General features: G+C 47.9%; 1 protein-coding gene across 5 annotated transcripts in view; it reads right to left on the bottom strand.

The window, feature by feature from the left end:
• CTBP2 (C-terminal binding protein 2) overlaps nucleotides 1-27,177 on the bottom strand; it is a 135,513-nt gene that overhangs the window by 32,061 nt on the left and 76,275 nt on the right. The window contains exon 1 of one of the 5 annotated variants that reach the window (XM_074232218.1): nucleotides 14,844-26,733. The exons of the other annotated variants lie outside the window; for them this stretch is intronic. The gene's annotated coding sequence lies outside the window, so the exon portion shown is untranslated. Of the gene's footprint in view, nucleotides 1-14,843; nucleotides 26,734-27,177 lie in introns of those variants that run through there. 5 annotated transcript variants of the gene reach the window in all.

The following is a 27,177-nucleotide window of genomic DNA, read 5'->3' as shown; positions in this document are numbered from 1 at the left end:
CCTGGGATCCGGGGAGTGTGTGTGTGTGTGTGTGTGTGTGTGTGTGTGTGTGTGTGTGCGCACGCGCGTGTATGTGTGATTTTGGTCACTAGCTTTGTTCTTCTGTCTTGCTGTCTCAGTCTTATCTGACTCTGTGCCCCATTGTGGGGGGTGGGGTTTCTGGGCAAAGATGCTGGCATAGCTGCCATTTCCTTCTCTGGTCCCACATCTGAATCAGACTTTCTCCCTCTCATTTCCCCACACAAGGTCCTCTGTTCCCTGGCAGAAGATTCCCACCACCACCACCACCACCACCACCACCACCACCAGCCACACCTTTTCCGGGTCTGGAAACTCCTTCACAACCTTCCACCCACTGCACCTCCTGCCCTCAGGGCTGAGGGGCCTAGAGCAGAGATTTCTACCCACTCCCAGGAAAGCCACCAGGCCCTCTTTAGGGCTCGGGGTCATGTCAGCCTGTCTATATTGACATCCCACAGATAGACCCTCCAGACTGCAGGTCACCCAGACATAGCCACCAAGAGGAGATATGAACTGACCTTTCAGAAGATGCCGGGGTCTGGCAGGGTGACCTAAAGCTCAGGACGGCAAATGTGAGAACAAATCTCCTCCACAGAGATGACAATTTCATAGAGCCAATGTTGATCATTATAAATGGATATCAATTATGTATAACATTGGGAGTTAATGTGTAAAGTAAAGGGCAATGTGGTACAATGGGAACCGGACGGATGGGAGGGCAGGGAACTTCTTCCTGGTTGTTAATGGGCAATTTCCCAGCAATAAGGCTGAGGAAGAACCGCCAGGATTTATAGCAATAATTAATTGATTGGGAGGGGTGGGGGGAGAACAACACTACAGAATAAGATTCTCATTGGCATTCATAATTAATGTGCCATTTAAGAAGGACCCAAACTTCCATCCCAATTAAGGGAGTTTTTGAAAATTAGACTCACTATTCCCCTTGCACAGAACAAGAATGAGGGTGAGCACCAACATAAACCAAGCTCAATGAACAGGATGGTTCATCCATCTTGGGCATGAAATCCAGTGGTCCAGTGAGTTGCTTCTGCCCCATTCCCCACCTGCTTGCCACTCAGGAAAGGGGCCTACTCCTTCTATTTGTCTTGGGAGGTAATGCCAAGGAGGACATGAAAGAAAAATAGACTACAACTGGTGTAGAGGCATTACCTCCAGGTGTTCTAGAGTCCCTGGTCAAGGTGATGCCAAAAGGTGCCCCAAGATCTTTTCCCTGGTTGAGGAGAGTAACCCCCCCCCCCGCCCCTGAGAAGAGCAAGGGGAGATTCCAAGGTCTTGCTTCCCAATCCAGGGTCTGATCTGGAGAGTGGATGGAAGGGGACACACTCCTCACCCCTCCATGAGGCTGTGAAATTTAATTAGTTAATATTTGCGGAGTGCTTTGAAGATGATAATGCTCTCATTTTTCATCTGAGATGAAGCGTCTCACACCTTCCTCTCCAAATTCCCAGACTGAGGCCTAATCACGCTTTTGCTTTCCTTTGAATTTTAATTTGTATAATTAGATAACTTCCTGAAGAAGAAAAAACTGATCATCAGAGTCTCTAACACACAATCAAAGGAAAGATTAGTCATCAACGAATCACAGAGCACCCCCCGTTTATTTGTGTTCGTCTAATAAAGGCTCATCAGACAAGGAGGCAAGGACTGAGTTGAGGAGGGGGATGAGTGAGTCTGGATGCTAAGGAGTTTCCCACCCATGCTGAAACACACCTTCTCTTGTTGGTTGCAAGACTAAGAACTGGTGCTGATGGGGCCCTCAACTCAATGAAGAAAAGTGGTGCTGATGGGGCCCTCAACTCAATGAACATCTAGAATCTTGGAGCCACTGATTTGGGAATGGATGTTCTTTGGCTTGGATACCTGCCCAGATGGATGCCGGTTCCTCCTCAGCTAGCAGAGGAGACTTCCTTCTCCTCCATGGTTTTCTACCTATTTCTATGGAAATGACCTCTATTGAACATGACAATTTCCTCCCCTTCTGCACCCCCATAAGAAGTTATTGATGATAACTTAATTTCAGAAGAATTGGTTTTCTTCTAATAATGGGGCTTCTACCACCACCATCTCAGGGTTCCTGAGCTCTCTAGAAAGATGCTTAAGGCTTCAAGGCCAGCTATGAAAGCCACAGGAAGAAAAATGGTTTAAATTATAGCAATCTCCGTGTGTGTGTGTGTGTGTAAATCTGGCCTATACAAATTCCAAATTAGGGTTATTTTTTCCAAAGTTCTCCAGGCCAATTGTCAGGAGACAAGAGGAAACAAGATGTGGGATGAACAGATGTCTTAGAAAGGTCCTATTCTAATGATACTAAGGCAATGCAGGGGGCAGCTAGGTGGTGAAGTGGAGAGAGCACCAGTCCTGGAACCAGGAGGACCTGAGTTCAATTCTGGCCTCAAACAGTTAATTATTGCCTAGCTGTGTGACCTTTGGCAAGTCACTTAACCCTACTGCCTTAAATTAAAAAAAAACCATAAAAAAATTTAAGGCAATGTGGTTAAGTGCCCAAGGTCACTTTACTAGGCAATTATTAAGTGTCTGAGGCCAGATTTGAAGTCAGGTCCTCCTGACTCCAGGGCTGGTGATCTCTCTATCCACTGCACCACCTAGTTGCCCCAGGAAGGTCTTATTGTAAGCCCCAAAATGAGGCTCAGCAGCCAGCTTCAATAGCCTGGAAGAAAATTTGATTGTTATGGGAAGGTCTGAAAAATGAGTCTTTGTAAATGTGAGAGAACTTGCTGAAGGTGAAGGACAAAAGAGAAAAGCCAAGAATGGGAACAAAGTGGGCAACTGTCCAGGGGCTGCTCAGACATGGAATGGAAATGGCTAAGAGAAGAAGACTTCAGCAGATCCTGGCCAAGTCCAACTGACCGAGTCAAGGGAACAAAACCAAGGTGACCCTATATACAGTGGCGACAACATGCTGGAGAAACCCAACTTTGGAAGAAGCTTGATGAACAACAGGTTAATGCAATGATTGGTCATGGGTAGTAGAAGAGGGTGCAAAGCAGGAAGGAGGTAAAAGGAAGAGAAAATGGTTTATTCAGAGTATAAAATTAAATTTTAAATTGGTATGGGATGGAAATTTGTGGTTTCAATACAAGCCTTTTCTGTGTTCTGCTCTGTATGGAAATGCTTTTTTTTGGGGGGGGGGGATGTCTGAGTCAGAATAAAAAAATAAAAAAGATGTGGAGCCATGGGGAAGTTAATAAATGTCTAAACCTCAGATTCCTCACCTGGAAAAGGGAGATAATAGCTCACTGGGCTGGTGGGCATATCAAACTACAGGAAAATCGGCAATTCCTCTTGGGACAATAATTTAAGGTTTATGCAAAGCTCAGTAAACATGAACATACTGGATGCTCATCAAGTCGATACCTACTGAATTGAAAAGACTGTCCTCATTCTACAAATAAGGAAACAGAGGCAAGGAAGGTAAAGTCACCTACACAAGGTCACACAGGTTTTCATCAGCAGAAACAGATTTAACAATCAAGTCCCAATAATCTACCCTTCCTATCTGATCTAAACTTAGCAAACTCTGCCACTGAGTCAGGGAGCTGCATGCCTCTCCCTCTTGGGGAAGTCTGAGGCCAGAAAGAACTCTAAGGAAGGCTTTGCACCCCCTTCTAAAGAAGCCCCCACCCACTGAGCTCCAAATTGCAACATCTGAGTTCCTGAATGGGGTCCCTGGGATGCCTGGATTGCCCACCAGTCCACTGTGACTTGACGGGCTGAATGCAGATAGAGCTGGGCTGGGCCTCAGACATTGGGCACCCAGCTGCCCCTCAGTGGGAGCACATGCAGTCATTCCAAGCTGGCCAGAGAATAGCCAACTCTTTTTTAAAAATTTTATTTATTTAAGGCAATGGGGTTAATGACTTGCCCAAGGTCGCACAGGTAATGATTAAGATTCTGAGGCCGAATCTGAACTCAGGGCAGGTGCTCTATCTGCTGCACCACCTAGCTACCCCCAAGGCAACTCTTGATGGCACCCCTGGATCACTTCCAGGTCTACCATGATGAGCCATCGGAGGGGAAAGAGAACAAGACCAAAACATGAGCAAATGGGAGAGAGAATTCCTGAGCAGATCCCACCACAGAGCCCCTGGATCAGCCCTAACTATGAGAGCCGCCTGGGGTGGGGCCCCCTGGCTTCCTTCGCGGCAGGTTGGCTGATATCAGGACCCACTTTGAGCCAGAAGCCTGAGCTGCCATGAGCATGGTCTGGAAGCTTTCTGAAGACCAACAAGCAACATGGGAGCCAAATCGAGCCACCTCCTCCCCGGGCAGCTGTGAGGACAAGTGAGAGAGTACCATAAAATGGACTTAACACCATGCCTGTGTAGATATAACAGACACCATTTTCACTGTTATTTTTACTACTACTATTATTATTATTATTATTATTTTCCCCTATATTGGCTTGGAGGAACAATGACAGATTGACGATTAAGAAATGGAAAAAAAAACAAAACCCTTTTTCCCTTTTCCCTTCAATTTTGCAGCCACTGCCTCAATGGCAGCAGCAACTCGGCGACTAGAAAACAATCCATCCCGTGGGAGGCCAGACCCCAAGATCAGAATGTCCCCAGTCTCACCCACTGCCAAGAATGATTCCGATTTACCCTGGTGGTAATTAAGTCATAAAAACCATCCACTTACCAATTACAGAGACCCATACATCCCTCGCTGATTTTAATTAAAACCCAAAGATTTCTCATCACCCAAAATACACCGAGAGGGACTCCACCAGTTCCTGGGTTGGGGCGGCCCCTTGCCGTCCGCCAGATGAGACAGCGGGGGATTTACATAGAGTAATTGCACATCCTTGCCAGGCTTCGGCAGTGTCTTTCAAAATGTAAATTTCCTTAAAAACATTTAGACACGATGATAGCCTTAAATTATATTACGGAAATCAACTTAAATACATTAGTTTTAGAGGAGCGTGGGGGCAGGGTGGGGAGGGACAAAAGAGCCCGCTCTCCTAGTCACAATTCCCCATGGTTCCAGCCCCCCCCCCAAAGTGCTCAGACGGCATCTCATCTGGAATCTTTCTGTCCAGAAGGCTGAGGAGGAGGCAAGCCGGCTGGGAGAGAATTACAATAGAAAGATGGGTCCTCTAATGGAGAAGCCGGGCCACCTTTCAGGAGATGGAGTGACAAGAATAAAAAGCCCCGTCACTGGCAGCTCACACTGGCTGGACTACAGCCCCCAGAAGATGCTCATCACAGTTAATATCCACCCTGTCCTGGCTGGAGATGGGTACTGACCAGTCAATCAGAGGGTTATCTGATCTGGGCTCAGCAGGCACCCCGAGATCCTGAAGGATTCAAGGGTCCCCCACATCCGTGTTTCCATCCAATCCATCCCTTCGGATGCCGAAGTCTTAATTGATATGAACGGAGCCTTGTTGTATTTGTTGGCTGAAGCAGGGGCAGATGGGAGTCAGACTCACAAGAAGGATGCCACATCGGTTTGCTGGGTAAGGAGCTGTCAATTCACCACTGTCATATCAGCAAAGGGGGAAGGAGGGCAGATTCCATGGTAGTGGGAAAAGGCACAGTAAGTCCATCCCTGTGTGGCCAGGGGCCCAACCCCTTTGGAAATCAATCTGGAGGGAGAAGAGCCTCCAAGGCTTGACCCATTGGCTCGCACTGGGCTTCCTTCACCAGAAGCCCAGTGATGGACAGACAGGCTCCCAGGGAAGCCAAAATGTTCAGTTTTGTGGCAGCCAGAAATCTTCTAAAACATCAACCCTACTGATTGACAGCAAGAAAAGACCCATCTGGAGGAAAACAGTCAGAGCAGCGTTCTCTGAAATAACAATAAGCAGCAAAGGACATGCGCCCAAGGACCAGGGAATGGTAGAATTAATCCATCCCAGAAGAAGGTCAAGTGGATGTGAAGGTGCTGGGGACGGAAAGCCCTGGACCAGGAGATGGCCCCAAATCTGCTGGGATGGAGCCAAGATCAGAGCCCACCCTGCCAAAAGGAGAGGCACCCCATGGAGAACTGGGCAATGGCTGGAGTGCCAAGCCTGGAGGAGGCCTTCCTGGCCTCCCACACTTCTGGCAGGGTGACCCTGGACAAGTCACTTCACCCTGCTGGCCTCAGTTTCCTTATCTGTTAAATGAGCTATTGAAGGCGATGGCAGCTTGGTCAAGAAAACACCAGATAAGGTCAACAAAGAGCAAATGTTTTCATAACCAAAACCCCCACCACCATGAGATTCTAGGATGATGAAGACTAGGCTGTGGGCAGGGAGTGTCATCCATGTGGATGAAGAGGTCTGCTAGGCTGGACCTAGCCCCCTCTCCTCATGACTGGATTGTGCTGGGCCACAGGTAAAGAACCCACTCAGGCACCACCACAGAAGGGTGGCAAACTCCAAAGACCACCCAAGTTAAGACCCTCATGAAGCTGATGAGAAACCCTGGGCCCTGAGGCTCTGCACTTCAAGGCCAAACAAATAAGTAAATAATAAGTATCTTTGTAGCCATTTCTGCAAATCTGTTTTTTAGGTTTTTAAATATGTCAAGAAACAATGGAAAGAAAGGGGCAGTTACCAAGAAAGTCACGGAGGGATGAGAAACCAAGTCAAGTAACTTGTTTGTTCTTCATCAGGAAGATGACATCAAGTGAAGTGTATTGGGTGGGTGGGGGGGCTGTTCTAAGAACCCAGCCTCACCTTCTCCTCCGGAGCCATCTGGGTCCGGTGGAGATATGAATCAGGATGACTGGAGATGGCCCTGGATGTGAGGCAGGCAGGGTGAAGTGACTTGCTTAGAGTCACACAGCTAGTAGCTATCAGAGGTGAGATTTGAACTCAGATCTTTGTGACTCCGGGGCCACTGTCACCTAACTGCCTAAGTAATTAGATTTTGTTAAAAGGATCCAGGATCCAGAGATGATGCCCCAAGGAAGTCACCCAATGTAGCATAATATTGATTACATTGATAGTGAAGAACTGGAAACAATGTCAATGCCATCACTTCGCGGGAGATTACAGAAGATGAGGAACTCACAGCTGGGGGAGCTGAAATGTAGAGAGCCGTGAAAATACACACAATGCAGAACACGGCTTAAATGCAAAAGAAAAGTAACACCCGGGCTCTCAAGCTAGTGTCTGAGGTCACATTTGAACTCAAGAGCGTCCTGATTCTAGGTCTAGGGTTCTGTCCACTGGTAGCAACCTAGCCACCCCAGAAGGAATATAGGAGGGAAATAGAGATAAATATATGTGTATATCTGTCTCTCCATATATGTTCACACACATTGGAGTGAGGGGATGGAATTGCATAATTTTAAATGATTAAACAACTTTTTGTGAATTAAAAAAAATTTTTTTGAAGGAATACAGAGGGACATTTAAATGACTAAAAAAAACAAATGAGATTCACAAGAAAAATTTTATAAAGCCCTAAAGCGGGACTTCTCCATTAGAGTCTGGGGGTCTTGGTGAACAGATGTCTGATCAGCTTTTAAAAAGGGGGACCTGCCGCCAAGCCTCAGGGGAGGGCTCCACAGCCGTCACACCACCAGTGTTGGAAGGAGTAAAGTAGGGAGATGACCTCTAGCCTGGCCAGGGTCACAGAGAACGGCTGCCAGACACTGGGGAGGTCACCTTCCTCATTCTCATATAAGACCGGGGCACAGCTGCCTCTCCATAACCTCCCAGTGGGCTCCCAGCTTTTTTCCTCCATCTGCCCCTGGGTCAAAGTGTCAACAGCTCCCATGGTCTGATGGCAGAGGTGGTCAGGAACGTGTGGGTACGTGCCCCTGCCCCGATGTCCAAGCAGAGCCCCTAGGGGCGTGTGTACAAGGACCTGGACGCTCTCCCAAGTTTGAGGCTGCTCCATTCATCATGCTCCTAATTTTTTGAAACCCTTTGTCTGTACATCTCTTTCATCAACTTGGTCTCTGCCACTGCCCTGGCTGGTCCAAGCCGCCACCACCCTGGCCAGTCTGAGCCACTAACACCCTGGCCAGTCCAAGTGATGTCATTTCCCACATGGACCCATTTAATTTGAGCTCTCAAACCTTGAAGTGACTTTCCTATCTGAGTTTCTTCCATGGTTAGGAGTTCATGGGATTAGAGGTTTGTGACTGAAAAGGATCAGTGACTCGGACCCTCCTTGTGTTCCCCGATGAGTAAACTGAGGCCCTGAAAAGCAAAGTGAACGAGAGGGACCGTAGAAATCTGCAGGCACAGAGATGTTGAGCTCAAAGATCTCTGGGGTCCCTTCCCTCCCCAGCACCTATGACATCCCAAGATCTAACTAGCCCACTCTTGCCCCACTGGGTTTGGGGAGCAGTCTTACTTGAAGCAAAGTTCACAAGGAGAATGACTCCAACATCCCTTCTCTGAAAGTGGGGAGGCAGGGGAGGCTTGAGAAGGGCATGCTGCCCGCCACCAGCACTGCCTCCTCTGCCCGCCGCCAGCACCATCTCCTCTGCCCGCTAGGATGATTTATCGCTGTGACCTTTTATCTGCCACCATTTAAACAAAGCAGTAGATTAAAAGGACGTTAATGGAGAAATGAAAATGTTGGCCCCCTGGAAGGTGAGTCTGAATCGTAAGTCTGCCCGTGACTCCTTGTGACTCTTCGCCTGCTCCCAAGGTCTGCCATGATTTTTCCGGGAGGACCTGATATGAACATGTCTCCAAGTCTTCATGGTAACTGGGAGAAGTCACTGCTTAATAGAGTGACCTTCCCCAATGGATGTATGGAGAAATGCACCTAGCCTAAATGAGAATCCATTTGGAGTCACTGGCTTTTCCATGGGAGCTGGAGGGAGCCACAGACACTGCCGGAAACCTAGGAGATGGCGAAACTCTCCAAGGACAGGTCTCAGGGCTTGGGCTTGAGTCCTGCCTTGATCACTTATAAGCAATATAAGAACTGCGTCCCAGTTTTCTCCTCTATAATATGGGGGGTTGGATGAAATCGGGAAGTGAGAAGTTTCCACTTTCAAGTCCCTTCCATTTTACTAGATTCTACGGCCAGACTGCACAATGGGAAATCAACCCAATGACTACCATGATGCAATGACACCAACCAACTGGAGGGGCAAGTGCTTGCTAGGAACCCAAGGCCTTGTCAGCCCAGGCATTACAGAGAATGACATGGCCAGATGGCAGTCAGAACATGAGGACCAGGAGGAGAGGGACTATGAGTATGGAAGGGCACATACTCTCTTGGACATGAGCCTCTTTGCTCCATCCTTTCTATCTGTTATGAGGAATTGATGGAGGAGTGATAAGGTCATGACAAGACAGGTGTAAAAAATCTAAAAACTATATAAAACTATTTCACCTGAGAATCAGGGCACCTGGATCCAAAGCCCTCTCCCATCAGATGCTGAGCAGAGAAAACCTCAGGTTTGTCATCTGTCCAATGTCTCTGAGCCTGGACTCCCTCTCTGCTCTCACCCTGTCAACAGGGAGGGGCTGGTGGCAGCAAAGATGGGCAAAGCCCTGGCTTGACACAGCCCCAACACGAAGTGGGTTCTCAGCGAAGGTTTACTGAACAAAGGTGGGGGGAGGGGTCAGTCCTGGAGTCCCAATCCTTGTTCAGTTGACCTTGGCCAAGTCATTCAAAGGCTCAACTGCCCTATTTTTTAAAACAGCTTTTTCCAAGGAGAATAAAACATGAAGAGATGCCACCTGTCCACCTCCAAATTCTATGCTCAAGGGCTCTAATACCTAGGGCCTGTCAGGTTCCAAGTGGTCCTGACTCCTGGGGAATGAACCAGAGGAAGCTTTGTACCCTCCTCACCCCCAAACTATATTTGGATGCTTTGTTGAAATTAAAAAAGCAAATAGAAAACAGAAACCCAAGCCCCCCCCCCCCAATCTGGACAAAGGTTTTCTTATTTCAAGATCTGCGCCCCCATACTGAACTTGCCATGGGCATCAAAGCTGTGTCTAAACATCCGTCACTGGGCTCTCTGGCCATTAGGGGGCACAGCCGTACATGCATGTGCCCCCCCATGCCACACACACACACACACACACACACACACACACACACACACACAGACACACAGAGCTCCTTCTCCATCTGTAGCTGCTGGAGAATAAATTTAGCTGCTTGTTGTTCCTTAATGTTTGCTTTTTAAATGTTGCCCGTGCCCCATGTAGACAAAGGGAGGGAAGACAAAGGGTTGGGGGTCTTCCCTCCAGTGCCCCCAGTCTCTCCCAAGGCAGCAGGAGGTGCTGGTGCCCTTCCCGCTGAAGCCCGGTTCATCTCAGAGTGAAAGAGGCTTTAATTTCTAAAATATGATCAGCCAAAGGAAACAGAGGCATTCATATCGTATCTGGATGGTCACGACCCAGTCCATTATTGATTGAATCATCCAGAAGTGAAGGCAGGCTCTCCCCTCCAAGCCCAACCAAAGATAATTGGAGGCTGGCACCGTCAGAGACCCCGAGGTGCAGGCGAGGCTTCCTCAGGAGCACCCGCATTTCCCCCTAGCCCCCCTGCCCAATACAAGCCCCGCCCTCAGCCCTCCTCCCATTTGGATCCCCCCCCCCCCCAGAGGTGAGGCTGGGGAACAATCTTCAAGCCACAATTAAGAGCCTTCAAATGGGAAATGAAGAAAAGGGGTGGGTCCACCGAACACAAGGACTCTTGGTGGATGCTTCACCAGGATGGGATTGGGGAAGACCCTCTTTGTGTGCACGGGGACCCATCTAGACACCTATGACCCTCCAAACAAAGGGACATCTGATCACACCACAGAGAAAGTGAACCTGGAAACTGGTCATTTCCTCACTAGGCTACAATTTGATTGATTCAATCTATCAGGAGGAATTTTCTATTCTATAGGGAAGGGAGGGAGGAAGGGAGGAAAGGAGAGAGGGAGGGAAGGAGGAAGGAAGGAGGGAAGGAGGGAAAGAAGAAAGGAGGGAAGGAGGGAAGGAAGGGAAGGAGGAGGAAGAGGTGACCTTCCAGGAGCTTGTTAGGTGGCCTGGTGGACACAGGCTGGGACTCAAGAGTCAGGAGGACCAGAGTTGGCTCTCCCTCCATGTTGATGGCCATTCCATGTCTCTCAGCCTTATCTTCCTTATTTGCAAAGTAGAACTTTTAAACCCCCCACCCCCAGGGTTGTGATGAGGATCAGAAGGGATAATATATGCAAAGCCGTTTTCCAATGTCAAAGCTATTTTGTTCACTACTCCAGGGGGCTAGAGAAAAGGGGAGGGAGATAAAACTTTAGACAAATAAGCAAATACGAGAGAATGTGATTGGGGCTGGAATGGCCTTGAAGCCGGCTGAGGGAGGCAGCACCTGAACATGAACAGGCAGACCAGGAAGGAAAGTCTCTTACCAGTTGCTATTTGCCCTGGAGGAAACAGATCATAAATTCATGAATCTGAGAGACCTCTAAGGTTGTTCATTTCAATCCCTTTTATGGGCGGAAACTATGAAAATTTACTTTATTTTCAAATGGCTCTTTAAGGAGAAATCTGTTGAAGGGATGACAAATTTTTGGATAAGTCATGGCTACAATCGATTCCAAAAATCTGGTTTGACGGGTCTAGCATGGGCTGTATATTTTTTGTTTTCAGAAAAATCAATGGGGTGTGAACAAGTAGGCAGTTTTTCTAACTCCTTCTGGGCCGAGATGGGAAATAGGCAGCACGGTAGCCACGCTGCAAAGGCCAATAAGCAGACCGCCAGTGGACCTTGGTGACTAAACTATCAGAGAAAGGAAAGGGCCGTCTGGATTTGTTATGTTTTTAAAAGTCCCTTCTTGGCCCAATAACTGTTCATGTTCCCTCCCCAAAGTTCTCGCCGCTTTCAAAAACAAAGTCGGCTTCATTTAAAACAGAGATTCTTTCTTCCCTGGTAGGTTATGGAGATGACCCTTGGGCAACCGGGGAAAGCCCAAAAAGACCCTTGCTTAGAATGTTTTTAAATACAAAAAAAAAAAAAAAAGAATGAAAATGAAACAATTCTACTGAAACAGTTCTCAAAATATTTTTAAAAGAGCTAACAGATCCCAGCCTAAAGACCTGGGTTTTAACAATTAATACACCCAATTAAAGCCCATTAGGACTGAAATGTCTTTGAGATATAAGGTCAGGGTCTACATTTAATATACAGCAGCTTTTGGCAAGGAAAGGCCAAGTGACTGGGCCAAGGCTACTTTGGCTAGGAGATGGCAGAGAAGGGCCTAGAATCCCCAGAACAACTACTTATTTTGAAGCCAGTCATTCCTTTGGCAGCTTTCCAGGTCGCCACTGTCCATGAAAGCACCCCTCCATGAAGGAGCGCTCCACTGCCTTCCTAACTTCTTGGCCTCATTCCCATTTTCCATTTCCATTCAGAAATGCCTCCCCTAGTCATGGGGGGGGGGGGGTCAGGCCTCCCTCACCTGGCATCCCTGCTCTAACCAAGTTCCATTCTTCTCTCCAGGGAGCACCTGGAGACATCCCATGGGGGGGGGGGGGGCGGGGGGGCAACAAAGGGCTTGGGTACATCTCATCCTTCCCATCTCGCTCAGGACTAAGAACACTAAAGGTGGCCCTGGAGACAGGTGAAGACAACAATGAAAAGTAAGCAACATTCCTAGAGGGGATATGGGAAGATAACTGGGAGCTGAGAACAGGCTCAAATCTCCAAAAGAGAAGGGATGAGAAGAATGACCAAAACGGATCCTAGCCTTTGACTTCAAGACTCCATTAGTGGGAAAGAGGCCCAGGAGGAAGAGCAGATTATCTAGGAACGGAAACGGTCATCATTGCTTCCTTGTTGCAACAAAGGCTGGGTCTCAATAATTGGAAGATGGTGGAACCAGCTGTTGTTTAAGATCCCAAATGGCCTAAGACTGGACCACCTAGAGTCATGAACAGGAAGAGCTCTGATAGAAGGGGAAGACTCTTGGAAGTGAAACAGCAGAAAGAAATTTGGGCCAAAAGCCAGGCACACCCAGCAATGTAAATAAAAAGGGGAAAAAACAAGGATGTTGGCAGATGCAAGAGGCAATGTCAGTAAGGGACTATCCAAATGAGAAGACATGCCCCAAAGTAAATAAAACCAAAGAAAAACAAAGCCCAAACACAAGGGGTGAGGTTAGTCATAGGTTTCAGAATTACAAGATTTATCTCCTTCCTTCTTGCTGACAACTATAAACTCTGTTTTCTAGGGAAAGTACTTTAAGGGGAGTTGGGGTATCTGTTGGAACTTGTGGATTTAGGTCCGGTCCCAGGCGTGATTTGTGAGGTCCTGGCAAGCTCTCTTAGCCTTAACCTCTGCAGCCGAATAAAGACTTGTTATGGACATCACAGATACAAAGTGATCGATAAACTGAAAAAGAAGATGGCATCTGGGAATGGGTTTCAGATTTCTGAATCATGGTTCAAGACGGGAAAGCAGCAGGTTACTGCCCAGGGACAGAGTACAGCACAAAAGTAGATAAAAAGGGTATTTACTGAAAACAGGAGAAAAATCTGCAAATCACCTATTGACATTCATATCTAATCCCAAACTAGATGAAAGAAATAAATGAAAACACTCACAAAAGACAGAAATGAAACTCAGAGCTGTGACCAGAAGCAGGGATCTTCTTAGTGCCTTTCTAGCAAGGAGACAAACTCGGTCATCTTGAGGGCATTTTAGTGGTTCTTAGGGGGTCCAGCCCCCTGCCATGGGGCCCAAAAAGCACCTGGGTCCTCCCTAGATAGAAGACTCTGCCAAGATCACTGCACTCTTAGGAATGGCCCAAGTTCCCACAGATCCTTGATCCCCCAAAGGGAAAAAATAATGAATCCGGGCACTTCCTTCCTTCCCTCCAGGTAAGTATCCCATCAAGGACTGATCCTGGGGTCCCAGACTCCCAAACCATGGCTGCATTAGAAGGGCTGGGGTTTTGTTCTGAGAAGACACCAATTCCCAGAGTTTCCAAGATCTGCTGCAATATTTCATTAAGAAAAACAAAGCAAATGTGGACTGAAATAAAGCTATTTACAGTTACACCAGGCTGTGTCTCTTGCCAAACAGTTGCATGCAAATGATGAGCAGAAACCAGACCAACCCCCCCACCCCAATCTTCAGGAAGTCTCTGGATTGATAAATCTGCTTCTCCCAGAGCCTCAGTCTTCCAAATCTGCCTCAAGGAAAACCTCTCAACCTTGCATGGCGATGGCATAATGACAAAATAAAATAACTGGAAGGGAAGGGGTTTGTCTGACATACCTTTTACACCATAGGTAAAAAGAAAATTCAAACCACTGGAGCCAGGATTGCAATCCCCAAAGAAACGTGGCCACTTCTAGGCCAAATTCACTTATAGAAGGGAAAAAAAATGCCAAACAAAACAAAGCCTATGCCCTAGGGTCCCGTCTGTGTTTCCCGGGATCATGGCCATTCTTGGCATAGACATGGCTATAGAATGACTGGGATGAACCTGTAGCCATCCATCTGGATGATGCCAGGGACTGGGGATGATTTTTTTAAAAAATGAAATTGGTCCCTGCCCCTAAAGAGTTTACCCTCCTCTGTTGGGGAGAAATGTCATAGAAAATTGGACTTTATAAAAAATACAAATACCAGGAGGTACCTGGGCGTGGCCCTGGGGGAGAACCTTGGTAACAGTGGTCCAAAGGCCTGGAAAGAAGGTTAAGAGCTTTCAATCCAAGGGAAGGTATAATCCCACCTGGTGTTACAACAGGGAGCCCCCAAGACTCCCTGAGCGGATGAGGGATACGGTCAGATCTGGGGTTTCAGAATGGTCATGGGCCACCTATGTTGGCGATACACTGGAAAGAAAGGAGGCTTGAGGAGGGAAGTTACCTGCACAGTCCAGGTAAGGGAAAAGGAAGGCCCAGAACTGGGTGGGACCTGGGCTGGGCAAAGCGCCAGGAAATGTCAGGGGTTTTGAGGAATGAGGCCAGCTTCCTTCCAGTCCCTCCTCACAACCTTGGAGGGCCAAGTTATCTCCAGTTCAAGGCTGCTTCAGGCGATCTAGGCCCAGAGGCTTTTAAGACCCAAAAGTCCAAGGCTGGGAAGATTTCCATCAGATGATGCAGAGGAAAATAATACTCAATAATGCACAATGAACACAACAATAAAAATGAAAACACAACTGGACATAATAATGCCCCACTGGAGGTGAAGGGGGGTGGGGCTCGGCAGGGAGAGGAGGCCTTTCCTTACAAGCAAAGCCTCTGCAGGCCTGGGAGGAAGAGGATGCTATAAAAACAAATAATACACGATTTTCTTCAAAAGAGCAGAAAATTCTATCATCTCCATTTCCCTAGCAGGGCCAAATTGTCTGCATAAGGAAGACATTTCAGTGGAATCCTTGAGAACTAGCCTGTGATTTTCTATGTCAGCAAGATGGTGGGAGGAGGATATCTTGGGTGAAATAACCTGTTAAAATAATTAAAAATTCAGTAGATGAACCTTAAGTTTTATTGCAACATCCTATAAAAGAATTCTTGACAAGGTAATGGTCATTGTAAGTTAATAAATCTGCTCTCAGCCCGTTTATGGGAATAGTGTACCCGGTGAAATCCTGCAGAGATGAATGGCCACCTTGCTCTTAAGTGATTAGATACTGGGATTTCAAACACAGCCCACAAGACCACTGGGTAATAAGGAGCCAGGGCTCTGGGAGTTCACTGAAGAAGGCTTGGTTGGGGGAAGGGTGGCTCCCTCAGGGACATGCAGCATTTGCCCTGTTTTAATCTTGCACTTATTTTTCCCCCACCTCCATTTGATTATCAGCTCCTTGAGGGCAGAGGTCTTGAACACCTACTTCTGGACCAATCTTAGTTGAGCTAGGTCACAAGACCCTGAATACCCCAAGGTAGACAGCTGGCTTAAGGTGCCAGTGAAAAGAGGATGTCCATGCCAATCCAGTCCAAAGCTCTGTGGGTCTCCCTTGGCGTGGCTTGGTACCCTGGACCACGCCCAGTCACTGGGATGCTGCCTTGAAGATCAGTCACCAGCATCTGAGTCACTCTAATGTTCAGAGGAGATCCCAGGGGTGGTACTTTGCAAGCTTCAAGGTGGCATCATCATCACCATCATCATCAATTATCAAGAAAAGGTGTCAAGCACTGTGAGGAAGGACTTGGGTTCACTATTTTACATGTATGAAGATATCCAGAAGACAGTTTAATTGGGTTAAGAGTGATAGATAACAAGGGGGCAGCTAGGTGGTGCAGTGGATAGAGCACTGGCTCTGGAGTCAGAGGACCTGAGCTCCTATCTAGCCTCAGACACTTAATAATTGCCTAGCTGTGTGGCCTTGGGCAAGTCACTTAACCCTAAAAAGAAAAAAACCCAAAATGGTAACAAGGCCCTTTTATTATTCAATCCACAAAAATTTGAACTTTCCCTTAGGACACCCCATGCCATACAGGTTCCAATAGTCATTTTACACTTGAGAAACCTGAGGCACAGAGGAGGAGCTTTGTCTCAGCAAAGCCAAGATTCCAAGACCCCTAAATCCAGAAGAACCAAGGCCAAGAGCACCTCTCCTGAGAAGAGGAACAATACCAGTAACTCATGTCAATACCTCCCTCTTCATTAGTCCATCGTGGGTCCTCTTTACAAATGGTGTCAGCTGTTTCGGTCACCTACAACTAGGAAGGTCGTTCTAGGGTGTGTAGAAACAACAGTTCCCTTTTCCTAAGCTTGGGGGCCTCTTCTGAAGACTTTTAAGAGGAACAGACTTGAGGGGCTAGATGTGTCTGTAACTGGGGTAGATGACCCACATTTTACAGTGGCTTTCATGAAAGCAAAGACTCATCTGGAATGATAAAAGGGAGGAAACATCAAAGGTTCCTGTGGCCTCCTGTGGCCATGTGATTCCTCTTCACTCCTTGACTGGGTACCCCAGGATTCTACAAGGAAGCCTCTGTTTTTCCTTGACTTTGAACAAATAGACATAGCCCTGGACTGGGGCGGTTAAGAGCTTTGAGGCTCAGGCTGCCTAGAAGTCCATCTGGAGAAAACAGATTGAATGCAAGCTCCAATTCAGTGGGTCAACATTAACCCCAGAATGGAAGGAGGTTCGGGAGTCAGGGTTGGCTGCTGGCCCACCAGGCAGCCCGATGTGGATGTGCCCCCCCCAAAGGGATACCATTCTGTAGTAATGGGAAATGTGGAGCCCTTCGGATAACTCTGGGGGCAGACATGGAGAAAGGAGGGGTCAAAATTGGGCCATCAAGGGCACGTCCCGCAGATAGCTTTTCTAGCCGCCTTGACCAGATTCTGGTCCAAGCAGGAAGCCAAATGACCTCTGCCCCTTCCCCACAATATGAGAAATGACCACCCCGTCCCTCACACAGAAGATTCAATATGATTCCCCAGATTTATCAAATTTGCTAGACTCAGGGATGCAACATAATTAAATATTGGAGATACAAACACCAGTGATCCAGGATCACGGACCCAGAGAAGTCCAGGGCACAGGAGGACACTGGGACAAAAGGTCCACAATGGCCTAAATCATCCTCTGGGGCCATGGAAGCAGGGAAGGAGCCAGATGATGGATGCCCTCGAGTAAACTCGGGTGGTCTGGCTACACTCTCCTCAGCTCAGCAGAAGCTCCCGAGCCTGGGGAGCACCAACGCGGCAGTTATTTTTTACCACCTCTGGACACTTAAAATAAATTTCAAGGCTATGCTCAATATTCATAGAGCTAACAAGGGCACTCTGGGGGCTGGGGGCTGGGACTCCTGGCCAGACATAAATCCCGGGAATGTGAAGATCCAACAGAGGCTGGCCCAAGTCACAAAGGCAGCCATCTGGGGGGTTACGGAGAGGAACTGACCAGCCAAATAAAGTGCTTACTTCCTCCATCCCTTCCAGCAGTTGTCCACTCTCAAAAAGAAACCCGTGGTCAAGGTAATCAGTCAGTCAATAAACATTACTTAAGCACCAACTGACCAACACTTTGGAACACCCCCTGTTGATGAAGGGTCTGTTCAAGCCTGCCTGGGCCAAAGGATTCTGGGGCCACGCAAGAAAGGTAGCTTCCTAGCAGTGCTTGGGGGACCTTCTTCCTTACCCCAAATGGTTAGGGAGGTGGGCAGACAGAGCAAGAACTAGACCATCTGAACTGGGAGGCAGAAGTGCCAGCATCTCAGGGCCAGACCTATCAGTGACCCGGAGCAGACCACCATCTCTCTTCAAAACCCTACAGTGAAGGAGATGAGATGACCATATGATCTGTGAAGTTCTCCAGAGGATCACCCCAGTGGCTAGCCTGTCCAACCTTTTCTTTCTACAGGAATGGATTTGAACCCAGTCTCATCAAGGTCATAGATTTTATCATTTCTTTTTTGGTATTTGCAAGGCAATGGGATTAAAGTGACTTGTCCACAGTCACAAAGCTAGTAAATCTGGGGTCACATTTGAACCCAGGTCTTCCTGACTCCAGGTCAGTGTTCACCTCACTGCCCCAGGTCATGGATTTTAAGGTTTGATTCCCTTAATTACAAATCTTAATTAAACTTACTCATTTTTCCAGATAAGGAGTCTTGCCATGGCCCAAGAGCTATGAAGTATAAGTATCTGGGATGGGTTTAGAACACAGATCTTCCTGACTCAAAGTCCAGGGCCTGTTCATCATGGTAGTCAGGACGCATTCCACAGAACCAAGCTGCCTCTGGTCTAACTTTGGTTTAATGTTATCCCCAAGCTTTGATACCAAGGAGTTCATCCCCCACCAAAAAAAAAAAAAAACAAACAAATCTAGCTCTAAGCTCCAAAACATCTTACCATTAATTGAATCAGCTCAGAGAAATGTGATGGATGAGAACCAGGGGAGAAGAATTCACAGGAAGGTGCACCAGTGTAAAGGAAAAGTGACTCCCCCCAAAGATGAACAAGGAAACATTTTTAAAAGCACAGAAAAGACAGAAGCAGAGTTTTGAAACTTATACTGTCAGATGGGAAGATGTAGTCAGTGGGTTGGTTTGGTTCTGCTTCATTGAACTTGAGTGAGTTATTGGAAAAGCATTTATGGCACACTTGCTGTATACAAAGCATGATGCTAAGGGTGCTAGCACCTGTAATCCAGGAGCTCCCACTCCAACAGACAGGGTTTGGGGTACAGGGCAGGTACACAGCCCCACTGACCTTAACAGACAGCAGGAAGGGAGATGGTAAGGTTCTCCTTTAGCATCATTTTCACTGATAAAATCATCCCAAAATCCAGCCTCAGACACTTACTAATTACCTAGCTGTGTGACCCTGGGCAAGTCACTTAACCCTACTGCCTTGCAAAAACCAAGAAAAAAAAAAGTCATCCCAAGTTCCACTGTTGAACTGATGGATGGGCCAAGGCCTTGGATGACAAGTATTTTCCTTTTTGGGGTGGCTTCCAGGATGACACTCCAGTCTGCAAGCCCACCATGGGCTGGAGTGAGGAGCTGCCACTGGCCGGTGGCGGCAATCTATCACCTCCCTCTCCATCAGCATCCCCGATCAATAGAAAAGAATACCACTCAAAACAGGCCCCCCCCAGCTTCCCAGAGATGAAGGAAACATGCAAGAATGGGGTGGCCCAGGCCCCCAAATCAAAGGCTGGTCCTTCAAAAACCCAAAGCTGAACCTCCTCCCAACTGACCCCTCCCTCCTGGGCTGAGCAGCTCTGCCAACACACCGGGCTCCCTCCTCAGGCAGGGTCTCCCAGGGGAGGGAAACTATGGCCTTTTTGTTTTTGCACGCCCAGTATCTGGTCACTCCAGACCCTGCGGGAGCCCCTCACAAATCCTGGCTGAATGGTGGTCTAAGATGCAGGCATTCTTCCTGTTCTAAATCCAACTTTATCTACACGCAGGAAGTTGATGCATTGAATGAACAAGCCACTGGGGCTGAGGCTGGGGGCTCAGGGCCCGGGACAGGGACAACGTAATTTGGATGAAGAGCAGAACCCCAGGGCAGTGAGCTGACCATCCCACTGAAGTGATCTGGAAGAGATGGAAGGGGAGGAGGTTGGAGGTGGGGGTGGCTCTGACCCGCATCCCAGCACATTCCTGGCAAGGCCCTGCTGAACCCAAACTCACTCGGGACACCTGTAGTTTTACATGGTGTTTACAAGAAGACGGGCAGGCCAGAGCTACTCACTCATGCCCATGGGGGCACAGGAGGGCAGACACACCAGATCCCACCCAGCGGGGCTAGGTGGCCCTCCAAGGAGCCTTGCCAAGGGCTTGTGAATTGATGGGCAAGGAAGGGTTAAAGAATGAGGAGAAACAGGCCTCAGAACCAGAGCCCCAACCCAAGGGGATGAGGTCAGTGAGGAAAGCGGGCCTGGTGGGGCTTGGGTAAGAAAAACCATCTGCTCCTGTTAAAAGGTCAGCAGGAAATGAAAGGGATTTACTGGGCCCTGATTGGCCACCTCCGGACTCCTCGAAAGAGCCACACATGGCTCAGCTTAGTGCTCATGAAAGCCCCCCGGACCCTGCCATGTCTTCCTCCCTGGAAACAAGACCTTCCTAATCAAAAACAAAGAGGAGGCAAGAAGTCTGCTCAGAGCAGATTCTACCCTCCTTCCTTCACAGAACTGGGCAGAACCTGGGGTGGGGGATGTATCCCCTCCTTCTGCAAAGCACTTCATTGTTATCTTCTCCTCTGGGTGCTCGATCATCACCTGCCACGGTCAGCTGGAACCCACCCCCTAAGCTATCCTGCCCACATCTACCCATTTGGAGGCACCCCCAAAGTCAAAAGGTACAAAATAGGGGCCCCCAGAATTAACAAATCACCCAAAAACAGAAAAATTAAACTAAGCCCACCACCCCAAGAATATCCTAAGTAAACAGGGCTTCCAAAGGCTGGGGGGCCCACCCCTTCCTCTGTCTGTCCAGAGGCTCCCTCCCCTTGATCAGGCACTCTAAGACCCCATGACCTGGGTGGCCCTGGGGAGCCAAGCTGGCCTTGCTCTGTATTCCTGCTAGAGCCGGGGTGGACAGCCCATGGCGCCAGCCCAAACACGCTTCCTGTGTTCCTGGCCCACAGACTCTTGCAGGAAACCGGGGTATGAAGGGACTCCAGCAAGGAATCACCCCTGGTGGGAGCAGATAGAAGGAGAGATTTGAGGCTCCTTGCCAGGGCCGAGGAGGGTCACAGTCTTGTGGCTTCTTCAACAGAGCTCAGAGGGGAAATGTCTGGACCTTGGGACATGGGGGTCTGGGCAGGAAGCCAGGACCATCGAGTTAGAGGCACCACCAAGATGTTTTCAAATACATTAAATAAAATACACAGGAATACAAATAGTGAGATGAAGAAAAAGACAAACAAACCAAAAAAAAAACCAAATTCAGAGAGTTCAGGGTAAGAAAATAATGTGGAGGTGTGGGCTCCATGGGCCTGAATGAAAAGGAGCACATTGTAAATGGAGCATCTGGTTGAGAAACATTACTGGGTTTCAAAGCCTGGTAAAGCCCATGAATCCCTAACACAACCCTAACACTGATCAATTAATACAGAAAAGGAGCAAAGGCCCCAAAGAGAAGGGGGGTTCCAGGACAGACCCATAGGCAAGGGACCCCACAAAGAGGCTCTAAGTGGAACCTGCAGACCAGCCAGGAGGGGATCTCTACTTCCCTCCTGGTCCCTTAAGAACCACTGGCCACAAGAAGCAAATAGCCAGTCTTGTTTAAAATAAAAAGGGAAAAGAAATTGAAAGGACTTTTAATATTTGAGAAAAAGACCAACAGAAAGGATATGGGAATGCAAAGCTTCAGCTATGGATGTCTGTTCAATGTCTCTAGGGACATAAGAAAGTTTGCCAAGGGGGCCTGCCAGGCGAGCTCCCAGAATTAAGAAGGCTGAGATGCTAAAACCTTCAAAGATGGGAGCAGTGTGGGTTTTTCCGACGTGGTGAGCAGCAGCAGCAGGAACCCTGAGGAGTGGGGTAAACAGCGGCACAAGTTGGCCCACCACGCAAGGAGAGGCTGCCATGTGGATCTCATCGCCTCTCCAGAGTCCACCGGGGGGAGAGGCTCCCCAGCGGCTCCTTGGGGTGGTTGCATCTGGGGCTGCAGAGCCAGATGGAATGTGTTTCCGCGGCCTTTGGAATGGAACTGAGCGGCCCACCAAGTTGCTAGGAAGCGAACGCAACGGGGACTTTAGGGGAGTCTGCAGAGCATCCGGCCGGGGACCTGCCAAGACCTGGAGACCAGCAGCAGGGGGCACAGGGAGGAAGAACTCTCTGCTGGGGACTGATGGAAGTGAAAAGGAGCAGGAAGTCTGGGGAGTGGTCCCCAAAGAGCAGATCCAAGGCCAAGCCAGGAGGCCAGAGTTTGGGAATAATGCTGTGAGACCTGAGCAAGAGGAAAAAATCTGACCCACCACCCACCATTATCGCCAGCCTTCGTTTTAGGTTTGGGGGTTCTGGGGGCTCCAAATGTTCACTGCTCACCAACATGGGTAATAAGAGTACACGGGTCACAGTTAATGGAAACCAAGGCAGAAATTCAAGAAAACAAGATGCCCCGAAGAAAGGTCCCCCAAGTGCCCATCCCTCATTTTCTCTTTCACACTCAAGGCTGCAGGAGCAACAACTCACTCCAGCTGGAGAGGAGGGGAACCATCTGGGCCAGGTTAAACAAATACGCAGGCCCTCCCCCCGCAATGGACACACCGTCCATGGCTAAGTGGTGACTGATCCCTGGACAAGGTGATGAAGAATGAAACAGAAAACCAGCCCTTCGCGAGGACCCATTACTGATGAAACAACTGGGAATCACGGCCCCTGGTGGAACCCCGCCATGGGACATCCAAGCAGAGGCTCATCTAGGGACTCCACTTGTCTTGCAGCACAGGCCAGCTTCAGGTTGGCCTCCTCATGGGGGAGGGGGAAGCAGAGGGTTCCACAATAACTGCTAAAGACTGCCTCCTAAGTTGGGGAGGGGACCAATCTTTCCTGGTGGAGGGAGATGTCCTCAAAAGGAGGCTTTTAAATCAATAGGCATTTATTACTTTTTGTTTGTTTTAGCAAGGCAATGGGATTAAGTGACTTGCACAAGGTCACACATCTAGGTAATTATTAAGTGTCTGAAGTCTCCTCCTGGGCAGAGTTTGGTATTTGCTTCTCTGGGGTTGGCAGGAAGTAGACAGACTGTACATTCAACAGGTCTAAGGTGAGGGACATCATCCTGGGAGACACGTCTGAGTCTATCAAGGCCTGGCTTTCCTGGGAGAGTCCGCATCCTCCTTCCCCCAGGACCCAGTGAGGACCACCTCTCTGCTCACAAGCCAACCCTCTGCCCATTCACAACCCATTGCCCAAGCCTGACCACAAAGATGAGGACTCAGCAAATACAAGTTCTCACTTGGAACTCAATGAGTCCCAACATGAACCAAGCGACTCTCCAAACCCCAAAGGATGTAAAACCAAGAGATAAACCAATGCTAATTCCCTATTCACAAGTGACAAATTCACTGGCATTTCCTCTCTTCCTAACTAGACCATTCCTAGGTCTCAGCCATGAACATATGGAAAGGTAACCATGTGCCATTTTGAAAAATATTTCCATTGCTGGCAACAGAAACAGGACCCTGAAGAGGAAGACCTGAATTCAAATCTGATTGTGTCAGCCTCATGTGCAAAATGAGAGACATGGACCTCTATTATTGAGGGTAAACCTTCAAATTTAGCTCAGTCCTTGAAAGGAAAGGGGGATGCCACAAACTTAACCTATAACCCCCCAAGAAGATCCATATGCCCTCATGACTCTGCCCCTTGTGGGAGAGGTTTTGACATTAGCTCCCTATCAGGGTAAACAAAACAGAGGTGCCATCTTTGACTCCCCGTAGCAGTAAAAATTAATTACCACATAAAACTGCTGATTCCAGACAAATGAAGCCACAGAATTTATCAGCTCAAGGGGAGCACAACAGAGGAGCAGCTGAAATACATTACCTAACTTATGAGTATATTTTGTGCCAGTGACGGTTTTATGGGTAATGTAAGTTTTATAAATTCATTAACACAGGACAAAATTTCCCAATAAACAAAGGCATTCAATAAAGCTGGCCAGAGTGTATTTACATGGAGTCTTCAAGCTCTTACTTCGGGGAGGGGGCCGGTGAACGGTCTGCCAATGGAAAGATCGAACTATTCGCCGTGGCCAGCGTTCAATGATTATTTAATTAAAATTTATTAATCTCTCAGACGGCATCCTGCGGCGTGCCAACAAACGCGTGCTCTCATTTGGAACGTGATGGGACCCGACGTGTACCAGGTGGCCCACTAAGCCCCGAAAGATACGGCGCCCCAAGTTTAGTGGCAATTCTAATTTAATTATCCTGCACAGCTTTCCATGGAGGGGCCTAGTTACTTAAAATGCATTAAAGAAATAAATCACTGTTGATTGCCTTTTTTTTTTAATTTTAAACAAGGACAATGAATTTCTAAATATCTTGGAATGCAGCCTAAGACAATAAGACAGAGAGGAACTCTAAAATGCTCTTTGTATGGTCAAAAAAGTATGGATTGTTTGCGTGTTGGCCTATAACAGAGACACCATCTAATTTGATCTGTAGTATGCCCTGGTCATTTTACCACCAATTATATATCTCCTCATCACAAGACCAACTCTACCCCATCATGATCAAGGGGCCTTCATTAACCTGAGCTGGGGGTCTATGAAGATTTCTGATTTCAAAATGGAAGCACCCAAATAGCACTTGCAAATTAATTCTCTGTCCGGCCATCACCAAGCCTGGAGGTGGAGGCTGGCAAGAGCAGGCCAATGTCAAGAGACTCCAAGGAGAAGCCTAAGAACACCAATCCACCTAATCACTACAATTCCAAGCCCGCAAATGGACGTAGCCTTCTGATTTGCCTCCTGACAGATAAGATGGACTTGAGATGAAGAATGGACACGGTTCAGGGTATGGTCAATGCAGAGATTTGCTTTGTCCAACTAAGCTATTTCTTACAAGGACAATGCCTCATCCCTCATGAGGGCAAAGTGAAAAAAAAAATTTTTTGTTCATTGAAAAATAAATTGCCTTTTTTTAGAAGTAATCTTTCAGTAAGGACACCTTAAAATGAAGGATTCCTTTTCAAAGATTGGTTTGCTTCTTGAGAAATAATAACAATGTTGACAGTGCCCTTGGCAGAAACTGTCTCCTTGGAGCTGTGAGCTGCTCTGATTCTCACTTCTATTTTATAGATGAGGAAACTGAGGTTGTGAGGGGAAGCGATTTGCCCAGGATCAGACATCTGGTCAGTCTCAGAGGCAGGATTCAAACCCAGGACTCCTATGATTCTAGGGCCATCTCCACAGTCCCATCTTGCCTCAGAGATGGTGCAGCTTTCAACAATGGAATTTATTCATGGACATTGGAATGTGAATACACATCTGAGTCATGGGACTAGTGAAGATGATGCTAAAATCTGGAAGAGACTGGCGATAGCACTCAACTGGCTCATGGGTCTCACTGAGGTAGACCCAACCCAGCTGACTTCTTCCTGATGACTCTGGGATATCTGGGAGGTGGGGTCCACCTCGACCCCTTGCCAAAGTTTTCTAGCTTCTGGACTGAGTTTCAGAACCCATTCTGCACACACAAGTTTTACTACCCACCTAATGAACAGAATAACATTCTCCGGGATTACCTTCAACACCCCAGGGGTGGCCACAGCTGGGCTTTTTCATACAGAAAATTAGATCCTTTGGAAGAAGATCAACAGAAAATCCAACATTCCCAGCCCGACCCCGTCTGTCTCCATGTGCACCAGACCCACGGTCCTTCCCATTATCCGTTCTTTGCCATCTCACTTGGGAATCTTTTTGTGGACCAACTGGGATGGTGGGCTCTGGCCCTGAACTTTCCCTCTCTAGCCTCATAGGCTCCCCAGTAAAAAAGAGGCCTCAGAAGCCCATCAGGTCCTATCCTCTCATTTGACATGGCAGGAAATTGAGGCATGGGGGCACTGCCTATGGTCACTCCCCATAACCCCCCCAATGCTACACTCTTTTCACTGAACCTTGGCTAGTTCCTGCTACAAAAGAGACAAGAAAATCATGCATCTCAACCTTCAATTTCTGAGATTTGAAGAAACTCCACCCCTTCCACCAAAGGACACGTGACCCTAGATCCAGTACAGTACTGCACCAACACAGTATTTAGAGCCGATATTTAGTGAACATACTTTCTCTTGGATCCTGGGAAAGCCAAGGGTTTCCTTTCTCATGGGGCAGGATTGAGGGCAAGAAGGCAAAGGTAGCCACCCTAAAACCAAAAGCTACCCAGCCATCAAGTCTGAAGAAGGGGAGATGCCTTAAGCTCCCTAAATGGAGACCTTCACCAATCTGGGGTTGGAAACAATGACTGGATAAACCAGGCTGGAACAAATGGTTAGGACTGACCTTGGCCCTTCCCCTTTCAGAGAATTCATCTTGGACAATGCTCCACAGAAATGATGGCTGGATCCCCATTTACAGAAGAGGAGACCTCTGCCACCCAGCTGGGAAGGGTCCCAGCTAGGTCCCACCTCCGGGAAGCACTATCTGCCATTTTGAAAGTCCCTTCTATTTATTCATAACAATTCACATTTTATTCCTCATTAGAACTTCCCAAGAGTAGAGATGGTCTGGGGGCTCATCTTTGGATTCCCCTACCTGGTAAATAGCAGAACTGGGGAAATGGAGAGTTCTGCTGAATTTAATCCTGAAGAAACATCACTAATGAGAGGCCCCCTCCCCCTCAGACCTTCCCACAAGGCCCTCCCAAGTATCCAGGACACCAACCCCTCCCCCCCAGGCCCAGAACATGTTCAGCTGTCAGCAGGCCTGGCTGTTTTCTGTTTATTCCATTCAAATTGTCCACGACTGGTTTTTATTGTTCAGCCCCTGCATTATATTAAATAAGAATATGCATGGTTTTTGCCTTTTCAGGCTATGACTCCCCGGGGAGAGCCCCAGGCCTCCCGTTTCACTCTAGTGGGTAATTATATCACCAGATGCCCTGTGGACAAGGACTGCCCCATAATTCAGTCGAATAAAACTTAACACACATGAAAAGAATCTCAACTATGTTAGGAGGGGGTCCATTTAAGCCTAGGGGAAATATTAATTTCAGAGTCTTCTCTCAGTTGCCCCCACTACCCAAAAAACCAAAGGAGATTCAAGGAAGATATCCTGAAAGCCTT

The sequence above is a fragment of the Macrotis lagotis genome, chromosome 4 (genome assembly GCF_037893015.1).
Source record: "Macrotis lagotis isolate mMagLag1 chromosome 4, bilby.v1.9.chrom.fasta, whole genome shotgun sequence".
Lineage (NCBI taxonomy): Eukaryota > Metazoa > Chordata > Mammalia > Peramelemorphia > Peramelidae > Macrotis > Macrotis lagotis.
Note: the sequence above shows the minus strand (reverse complement) of the source record. Positions and strands in the feature narration are given on the sequence as shown.